A 10,734-nucleotide genomic window follows, 5' to 3' on the forward strand; every position below is an offset into this window, starting at 1 on the left:
TAACACTGGTCAACAAAATTTAACTTTTTTTTTTGCCACAAGAACCAAAATATACTTTTCTAGTAGTTTTTGGGGGTGCTGAATCCGAATATGAAGTCAGAAAAATTTGATTGGCCTCCGTTTTTTAAATATTACCGTTATAAAACGCTAAAAAACGTCATTTTGGCTGTTTTTGAGATTCTGTTTTTATATGGGGTAAGTCATTATAAACAAATTTGTAACGGTTATTATAACAACATATATTCTTCTTTCAAAAACTGTTTAAATTTTCCCGATATCTCTTTTATTGCTCCAGATATCTTAAGTTTCATTTAATAAGCCAAAGAGAAACTAAACTTAATCCAAAGTATAAGTCACTGGTCACAGAATTTTTGCCACAAGAGCCAAAATATACTTTTCTGAAGGTTTTCGAGTTGCTGAACTCAAATTTAGAAAATATATTTTGATTCTTGTGGCAAAAAAAGTTTAATTTGGTTGGCCAGTGTAGTTTCTGATTCAAAGACCGCTACTTTAATTTTAAATATCTCGTTCAATAAAAGAGATATCGGAAAGATGTAAACATTTTTTGAAAGAATAAAACTAGCTCTTATAGGCAACGTTACAAATTTATTCATTATGAATTACTCCACATAAAAACATAACCTCGAAAACAGCCAAAATTACGTTTTTTTGACATTTTCTAACGGTAATATTTCAAAAACGAAGGCCAATCAAACTTTTCTGTCTTCAGATTCGGATTCGGCACCCCAAAAACTACCTACTAGAAAAGTATATTTTGGTTCTTGTGGCAAAAACCTTGTTGATCAGTGTAATCTGTAAACATGCTTTTCTATCATTATTGACATTTGTTTTTTTTTTCATGCTAAAAAACTAGTGATTTTAGTGTTTTTTAGCATTTGAGTAGGGTTGCCGAGTACTTGTCTGCATTTGCGGGGCTTCACTCGACATTTTTTTAGATAGAAGATAGTATTATCTTAAATATGTTGTATATTTAGTTTAGCTTTCTAGTGCATAACAAGTTATACTGTTTTGTTCAAAGAAGATTTTTGTCAGTGTTGTTTTCATTTGAATGGGGTTGCCACATTTGTAGAGTTACGTTCTTTATATTATTTTATTATTTTTTTTTTTTTACTATTTTGACTTTCGTTTGGCATTTTAAAATTTTTTTTTTATCTGGCCAAACAACAAAGATATGAATGTATAAGTTATTTGACAATTTTTCATTTAAAATAGGGCTGCCACATGGAAGTTCCCATTTTAGAAGTAGCAACCCTATTTTTGTATTTTCAGTATGAACTTATTTTTCATTTGACAACAATTTTAACCTCTAACCTTATGAGCTAAGTAACTCGACGGTCGCCTCTCCGACTATAAGGAAACATTAAAAATTAAGTCGCCTTGGGTTTACTCCAGTCAAAGCGTCATTTGACCTTGCGCACAGAGGCACTGTCAGTTTTTATTACATGGATCGATAGGGGTACATTTGAAAGGCTTAACCCCAATTTCTCACCACCTAATCATTCTTTTTAGCGGAGTTATTCACAAAATTGCAATTTTTGGGATATTTAACTTTTAAGCTAATATCTTTGCTCCACTTTGTTGTGGACCAAAAAATAAACATACATTCTGTTCCTTATAATATTTTCTATTGTTGTATGTAATTTCATTGTATTTGAGTGAGTTACTACAAAATAGCAGCCAGTTGAAGTCAAATTCGGAATAACTCCGCTAAAAAGAATGATTAGGTGGTGAGAAATTGGGGTTAAGCCTTTCAAATGTACCGCTATCGATCCATGAAATAAAAACTGACAGTGCTTCTGTGCTCAAGGTAAGGCCCTTTTTTCTGACGCTTTGACTGGAGTAGTTAGCATATAAAGATAGAAACTTGAAACTTGGAGAATATTTGATGTATTTATTTCGAAAATTTTAATCATGTATGCATATTTGAGCATAAATATTCAGCAATATTCAAAATAAGGGACACCCTAACATCCAATTTTAAGGAACAAGTGAAGTATGAAAATACTTGATTTTTCAAATTTTATGAATCTTTGTATCTTCGGGCCAAGTTATGAATTGAAACTCAATGGGTTTTGATTAAAAAAGAAACATACATTCAAATATAAGTGGATAAACGGAGTCTTGCAGATTTTAATATCTGATTTTGTTGGTCTAAAATTAAAATGAAAGTTATAGAAGCTTCTCATATCTAAAATCTTTTCTTAATTCATTAAGAATACATTATTTAAAATATATCCTTTGATATTTTCTAAAATCATGCTCTCAATTCGTTGATTACAAATTATTCCTTTTTTTATTTTGTTTCGCTTTTAACAGAAAATATATGTGAATCTATTAACTGAATTAAAATTTTACATAAAAAGAAGACAAAGAATTTATTTGTTTTATAACCCTTTTTCCATATATATCAACAAAGATCATAAAAATATTATTTAGCCATCACTGTTTTTGTCATTTTATACTTTTGAGGAAAATATTAAAAAAAAAAAAAATAATAACTTATGTTCGTTTGACATAGTTGTGTTAGTAGTATGAGTATACTGCGGTACCAGAGTTTAATTAAAACATAACCAAGCCCGCCATCACATCGCAAGACAAATTGAAACTGTTTGATCTGTGTAACAATGCATTGTTTTGCTTCTGGCAGACGGCACGCAATCCAAAAAAAAAAAAGCAAGACAAACCTAAAAATTCTCAGAACACTCCGGAAGCTTTGCCTTGTAAACCACAATTCTAATGAACATTCGTATCCTTCTATGCATGCAACGATGCTCCTTAGCAAAGTCACATTTGTTCCTTGTGGTATGGTTGCGGTTCGTATACGGATGGGCGCGCAGCATAACACAACCCCATCGCACCCACCCACGCCCATCCATTCAAACACATCACAAAGATGAATGGGGATCTGAATAAGGATCCCCACAAAAGACATAAAAGAAAATTAATATGGGTGGCTGGGTAATAGTTCTGTGCGAGTCCTTTTCGGCATTTATCTATGTAATCAAACTCTAAGGGTCTTAGAGAAGCCCGGGAGGAGAAGAGAAGGTAGTAGGTAGGTATATACTGCGAATGTGGGCAGAAACGCTGCGAACGTTGCGAATTAGTTGGAAACACCTTGTTCTGTCATTCCGGGACACGACTTCCTGTAATGTCTTTCTCTCGTTAGCTATAGCTCTGCGAAACTAACACAGATGTGTCTGTACTCTAGTATACCCTCGTCCTTTGCTCCAGCGCACATATGATGTAGCGCGCACTTGGTGGGTACTCCACCCGTCCTCATAGACGACTACGACTACGACAACGATAACAGCAACGACGAACGGGCTAAGAGCCGAACGCCCATTCTGGCTGCCAGGCAAACTACTTTGAGCTCTGCCATCATTTTCATTGTGAAAGTTTTAATTAATGCCGTCGTCCCTAATGAGTTCATATATGGTATATATTCGTATGTAGCTATACCGCCTTTGGATATACTATATCTAACTTCATACTTATATGCAGATGTGGAAATAAACGTGTATAATGCGGGGGTTTATTATGTATGCTCGTATAGTGCCTGCTTTTGCTCCTGCCATTGCTGCTGCTTTCTTTTACCATCGTCGTCGTCAACGTATTCGTATATGAAGGTAAATGAACATTTGCCATCCAGTTTCTTTGTTCGGCCAGTTGAAAATACAAAGCAAACTTAAAATTCGTAATTTCAACTTTGCAAATTATAAACATAATATTCTTTTTTCTTTTTTTTACTTATTTTTTTAATTAAGGACCATGAATTAATTAATGGCATATCTGACAGAGATGGTATAAAGTCAAAGAGCGAAAATATGTTTTATTGGACTTTGAAGAGCAAATCTGTTGTCAAGGATGTACCCAGTACCTCCATCATATATCTCTAGTCTCTCTAGTTTGTTTTAAGGAATCCTTATGGAATTTTATATTTATCAAAGGGTAATGTGGGCTTTTGAGAGAAGTTCTCTATCAGTAGATACTCAATTACTTAAGTTATCAAAGCGATACTTCAAAGCTAGAATGGGTATTCTGAGGAATACCATAACTTTTCAGCTATACACTCATGAGGGAGTTCGTAATTGGTTTAGTAAGTTTGTGTAAAGCCAGGGCCAAAGTCACGTATACTTAGAATTATCGAACATAATCGTTTCTTTGATATTTGTAGCTATTGTATCGATGAGTAAAGCTAAAGAAACGGCTACAGCTAATAGGAACATATCGAAAAATATCGATTATAGCAGAGGAAGAATAGATTTTAGGTAAGTTTATAAGCTTTTTCAAACCGAAAAGCTTAATGTCGTTTTTTTGGGACGCAATATACCTGGTGAAAACTGCCTTTTAAATAAAAACAACCGAAACAGCTTAAAATCGTTATAACTCGAGAAAGACCCTCAAACGAGAAAATTACCTCACAAGTTTTTTGACATAGAATTATTTCAGAAACCCATCGTTTTCGATTGTGGCAATGACTGTGGGACACATCTTGTAAAGGGCGATTTTATAAAGATGCGAAAAAGTTGTACAGTATGTACGTTGGGCTGAAAGAAGATAATAAAATGCATGACTGGGTCGCACGTACTTGCTCGTATGGTAATAAATTAATGTGAAAGTTTTTTAAATGCCCAAGTCCACTTTTTACCGACTTCCAAAAAGGAGGAGGTATTCAATTCGTCTGTACATTTTGTGTTTGTTACCTCATAACTTTGCACAAAGTGAACCAATTTGGATAATTCTATTTGTATTGAAAATCTGGTGACTGCAATCAGGTCCCATTTCAATTTCGTTCGGTTATGGCTATAGAAACTATGAGAAAACCCCTAAAACTCAGTTTTGATCCATGGAAGTCGGTTTCGTTTTTTTGATAAAAATAATTAAGTATGTATAAATCGATTTAAAAAATCTTGACTAGGAAAATGTCGACTCATTATTAAGTCGAAGCGTTCGGTGCACTTTTTCGGTGCGAATCAAATTTGTATTCGATTTCAAAACCAATTTTTTTGACTCACGTATACACCGTGAAAATAGTCTTATTATAAATGCAGATTCCTTAATTGCTATAGATTTTAATCTGCAACCGAAACTCAAAATTTCAAAAACAAAATGGATTTCATAGCACTTTCAGGAAAATACCTACCAATTTTTAGAATCCTGCATTGCTGATTTTTATTCAATGTTATTCTGAGTTTTAAAAAAAATCAAAATCGTTAGAGCCTTTAAAAAAAAAACCTGAAACCAAAATTGTTAAAAAATTCAATTTTCAATCTGTAATTTTTCACGTAAATAGAGTTATTACATACGAAAATTTCGCAAAAAAGGAAAAATAATTTTAACTTAAAATAGAAGTGTTTTATTGGCAACTGTGTACGCAGCACAGTTATACTTTTTTCCCATGTAACTTCCAAACGGTCAAAGCAAATAAACGTATAGATCATACCATTATCTTGAAAAAAATTTTGCACTTTTCTTCCTCCGAAGGATTATTTAGGCCTACATATAGGCCAATGTATGATATTATGTTCATTTGCTTTCACCGTTTGAAACTATGGGGAAAAAGTATAACTGTGCTACGTACACAGTTGCCAATAGAAAACATTTATTTTAAGTTAAAATTATTTTTCTTTATTAATAACTCTATTCATGTGACAAATTGATTAATTTCGTTCACTTTGACGTATGCGTAACATTTTTTTTATAGAAAAATTTAAAAAGGTAATATAAAACTTCTGTTGCTGGAAGCATGAAACATGTCGTTTGGCAGAAAATCAGATTAAAAAACCTGTTCTATTAATCTGTTTGTAATATGATTTTCGAAAAAAAAATTCATTACAAGATAGAGCTTCCCTAAAAACTATTATTTGTATTTTTTACACAAAATCTTTGGAGCAGTTTTCAAAATTTGTATATCACAGGTACCGTTATTTTAGGTCAAAAAAATTTATTAAAAAAAACCCTATGTTATAGTTCATCCGTTTAGGCTGTAGCTAGGGGAAATTGAAATTTTTTTCAAAATTAATGTTAGGTACTTGCTATATCATGACCAAAATTTAAAAAAATTGTTTTTCTCAGAAACGGCTCTAACGATTTTGATGAAAAAAAAAAATACCTACATGTACTATGACAAATAATTTCCTACTTTTTAAATGAAAAAAAAATATTTTTTGAACCGTTATAAACGGTTCCTGACACAGAACCGTTTTCTTGATTTCTGGTTTTCTCGTAAACTACTCAAGCGATTTCAACGAAAGTTTTTATCCAGTTTCGTTTTAGTCCTTAATCTAATTTTTTAAAAATATGAATTTTGGAATTTTTATAAAATACATACCTATTATTTTCTTTTTTAATTATAATTTTTTACCCTCTGTCGGCATACGGGTGCGAATTTGGCATGACAAAAATAAAAAGTGATCACAAAAAAGTGTCTTTATAAGGGTGAAAATGCATTTTTTTTGGAATTGTGAATACAATATTTGAATTCCTCGGAATATTCTACATCAATCTCATATATGATTCTCTGTAAAATAGTGAGACCGAAAAAAGTTCTAGCGACATGAAAAAGTATAAACCAAATTCGCAAAAAAGAGGTATGCCTACAAAGGGTTAAAAATGGGTTCTGAATTTTCTTGTTTTTATGTGTCAATTAACTATTTCCTAAGAACGGCATACTAATTTTTTTTTTTGAAAATTTTTTAATAGCTCAGGGCAATTAGTCAAAATATGGGCATGAAATCGCATTTTTCGCGGGACAAAATTTTTTTCATGGAATGTGTTCGGGTGGTTGTCCTTATCATAAAAGTCAATTTGTTGGGAAAATTGGAGGTTGGGAACAGCCGCCATCTTGGAAAAGAGATTGGTAGCGTTTTTATTGAATAGCTCCATTGTTATTCATTTTAACAGAAAATGACAAAGGTAGGACTTATTAACAATAAAATTATCTAAACAATGATATACAAAACAATTCCGTGAGTTGATTAAATAAAATTTTATAGTTGGTCAAAGTGCGGGTTTGTATCGCAAGGTTGGGACAAAATGACATTTTTTCATATATCTGACGAACTTTTGATTTGTTTGGATAATTCTTCAAGAATGAATTATAGTACTTATAATTACCTATAAAATGAGCCCACAATCGTTATTGTCACCATCGTATTGTAGAAGTAATCTAACTCCGAAACTCTCCATGTACTAGTCAAAAGTGAGAAAAAAGCTAGTTTTTTGCTAGTAGGCCGAGAAAATTTTGGGAGTAGAGGTATAACCAAAATATAAGTACGCAGTTTTGCTGCCATACTCGTGTTAATGTCGATTTCAAAGGTCTGACAACTCTAATTTTGGGCTTTATACGGGTTTTGGGGGGTTAAATAACGTAAGTTTTCCAGTTAACGTGAATGGGCTAAATTTATACTATTTGAAATTATAAATATACAAGCTGATTCCCTATTATTTTTCCTAAATCTAGACACCCCAATCTTGAGGATGTGACCAATAGAACTCAAGATATAAGCCGTTTATACGATTATATTTTAGAGGCTTTTTTGTTTCGATTTTTGTTTGTTTATTTGAATTGAAAAGCCTGATATGGTTAGTTAAAAAAGCTTATATCGTGAGTTCTATTAACCCCATAGCCGAGATTAAGGTGTCCAGATTTAGGAAAAATAATAGAGCATCAGCTTTTATATTTATAATTTCAAATAGTATAAATTTAGCCCATTCACGTTAGCTGGAAAACTTACGTTATTTAACCCCCCAAAAACCGTATAAAGCCCAAAATTAGAGTTGTCAGACCTTTGAAATCGACATTAACACGAGTATGGCAGCAAAACTGCGTACTTATATTTTGGTTATACCTCTACTCCCAAAATTTTCTCGGCCTACTAGCAAAAAACTAGCTTTTTTCTCACTTTTGACTAGTACATGGAGAGTTTCGGAGTTAGATTACTTCTACAATACGATGGTTACAATAACAATTGTGGGCTCATTTTATAGGTAATTATAAGTACTATAATTCATTCTTGAAGAATTATCCAAACAAATCAAAAGTTCGTCAGATATATGAAAAAATGTCATTTTGTCCCAACCTTGCGATACAAACCCGCACTTTGACCAACTATAAAATTTTATTTAATCAACTCACGGAATTGTTTTGTATATCATTGTTTAGATAATTTTATTGTTAATAAGTCCTACCTTTGTCATTTTCTGTTAAAATGAATAACAATGGAGCTATTCAATAAAAACGCTACCAATCTCTTTTCCAAGATGGCGGCTGTTCCCAACCTCCAATTTTCCCAACAAATTGACTTTTATGATAAGGACAACCACCCGAACACATTCCATGAAAAAAATTTTGTCCCGCGAAAAATGCGATTTAAATTACTAATTTCCCTGGGCTATAAACATTATTTGGAAATAAATATAAAAAGTTTTTTTTGTACTTAAAAAAAAAAAAAAAAAACTTTTAAATTTTTTCATATATGTATTTTAAAATTAATGATTAAATTAAACTTTAACTATTATTATTTTCTTATTATAAAAAGCTTTGACATTTTAAGCAACTTTAACCATTAGAGCAAGTACGGGCGACCTAGTCGTGCATTTTACTTTTGTAAAAAAAATTACTATTTTTAAACGTGTTCTATCGTTATTAAATAAATCACTTGAAATTTAAAAAATACAACATTGGCATTATTTGATTTAATAAACCTCTGATATATTATGCATAAGTATAATTTCAAAATATACATAATATACATATCTTTACTACTACATATTCATAAATATTTTACAAAATTTGACTTTGGTTTTTCAACCCTTAGGTATATTTATTATTTTTTTTTTATTAGAAAAATCCGGATTTTTCTCCCCGTGCCAACAATCTATTATCAATTTTGTCAACCCTCTAATATTTTTACTTTAAAATAACCAAAATGACATATTCAACAAAAAGAGTAGATTTTTGTGTATAATCATACCTCCTTTCGATTTTCTTCCAGTACATAAATCAATTTTATTTGACCACTCGCTGACCGCTTGTAGGTAAGTTGTGCTGGTAAATCAACATATTTTCTGATGAGCATTATAAATTTATAAAACTAGTTTAGCAACAGAAGACTGACGACGGCATACAAGATGTTAATTGGAAACGTGTGCTATGGACACTTTTTAAAATAAGGCGTTTACACTGACCCTTTGGTATTAAGAATTTTTTTGAACTTTGACCTCTTAGGAAGGTATAATGGAAAAAATATTTTGATATTTTTTTTAGGTTTGAAGAAATTTTATGTTAGAAAATGATTTTTAAGGAATAATTCATTAAAAACAAGTCCTTTAGGAAAATGTTAGTCAAAAATCAGGAAAAATGTCAATTAAATTCAAGAAAACCCCGAAAAATCTGTCAAATGTTTCTTAACTCGGTAAAGTTCAAACGGAAAACAGCAAAATTGGGCAAAAAAGCTTTTATTTGTTATAGTTCTAAGGTTCTATGGCTGTTAGCAATCCAATTCAATATTGTATAGAAGATATTTTCCTTTTCCGAAAAAGTTTATACAAGAAAATGTCAATCTTTATACCTAAACAAATCTTCCAATACTTTTCGTTTACTGGGAAACAATTTTTTACTGATCCAAGAATTGTCTTATACTCGCTTTTCAATTTGCAAATACAAAAAATATTGCATATTATTTGAAAATGGAAAATTCACAAATCTAATATCTATCAAAATTACAATGGAATCACAAAAAAGGATTTTCTCCATAAATCCTCCATACTTATAAGCTTTTCGCAATCCGTTATCTAAAAAAGTATTCAAATTGCAAAAAAGTAAGGTTACCTAAAAACTAAAAAAAAAATATAAGAATAAGAAAAACATGAGGAGGCAACATACAAAAAAAATATAGATAACAGAGAAGGGATAAGCTGCTACATATTAAATCGTTGCAAGGCAACGCACACAATATTCCTATATAGAACCAAGCGAATTCCTTCAAAGGATGACGACGTGTTCTTCTGGAAAACATTATTTCTCAAGGATGATTGAGGATATATGGAAGAAACATCTCTATATGCGAACATATTCATATTCTAATGTCAAGATATGATTCAAGAGACAATAAAAAAAAAATATTTATATTGGAATTTTAATAAGAAAACTGAACAAAAACGACGACTCAGTGAGGTACGAGAGTAGGTGCACACGCTATTACTTGTGTTGTTTCTTATTTCTGCAGAAATTTCAAAATCGTACAATTGAATGTTTTTTATTTATTTTTTTTTTATTCTGGAATCGACAGGAATTTAGAATAATATCAAGATATATATGTACCCCAGAAAGTTAAATCATCCCTTTGCCGTGCTTCACATGACAATCGGAAATTGAGAATTGGGCTGTCAAGGATATCTTGTAGTCACAGTCATATAAAGTGTAGGTATGCGTGCATACATTTTTGTATATATGCGAGTATATGTAACTATATCATGACATCAAATTTCAATTTTGTTTAAAAAAGGGTGAGTGAGTCCTCTGCTCTGATATGTCATTTTGAATGGTTCTCATGGTGACACAAAAAGGTAGGTACAAGTGGAAGAGAAGACAAGAGGGAGATGTGTGTGTAGTGTATATCGGTTTATCTTAAAGAAGCCCTGATATTAATTGGTTTTGAAATAAATTATAATACATTCAAGGACTTAAAGTTAAAAATACACACACTTTAA

The 10,734-nt window shown here is 31.4% G+C and overlaps 1 long non-coding RNA gene across 1 annotated transcript; it reads left to right on the forward strand.

Annotated features, from left to right (window-relative positions):
* The first annotated feature begins 8,879 nt into the window (after nucleotides 1–8,879).
* Nucleotides 8,880–10,356, forward strand: LOC129911581 (uncharacterized). Its single transcript, XR_008771671.1, has 3 exons — nucleotides 8,880–9,060; nucleotides 9,121–9,216; nucleotides 9,290–10,356. It is a non-coding gene; the product is annotated as an uncharacterized LOC129911581 (long non-coding RNA).
* The last annotated feature ends 378 nt before the right edge of the window (nucleotides 10,357–10,734 follow it).

This window comes from Episyrphus balteatus, chromosome 2, assembly GCF_945859705.1.
Source record: "Episyrphus balteatus chromosome 2, idEpiBalt1.1, whole genome shotgun sequence".
Lineage (NCBI taxonomy): Eukaryota > Metazoa > Arthropoda > Insecta > Diptera > Syrphidae > Episyrphus > Episyrphus balteatus.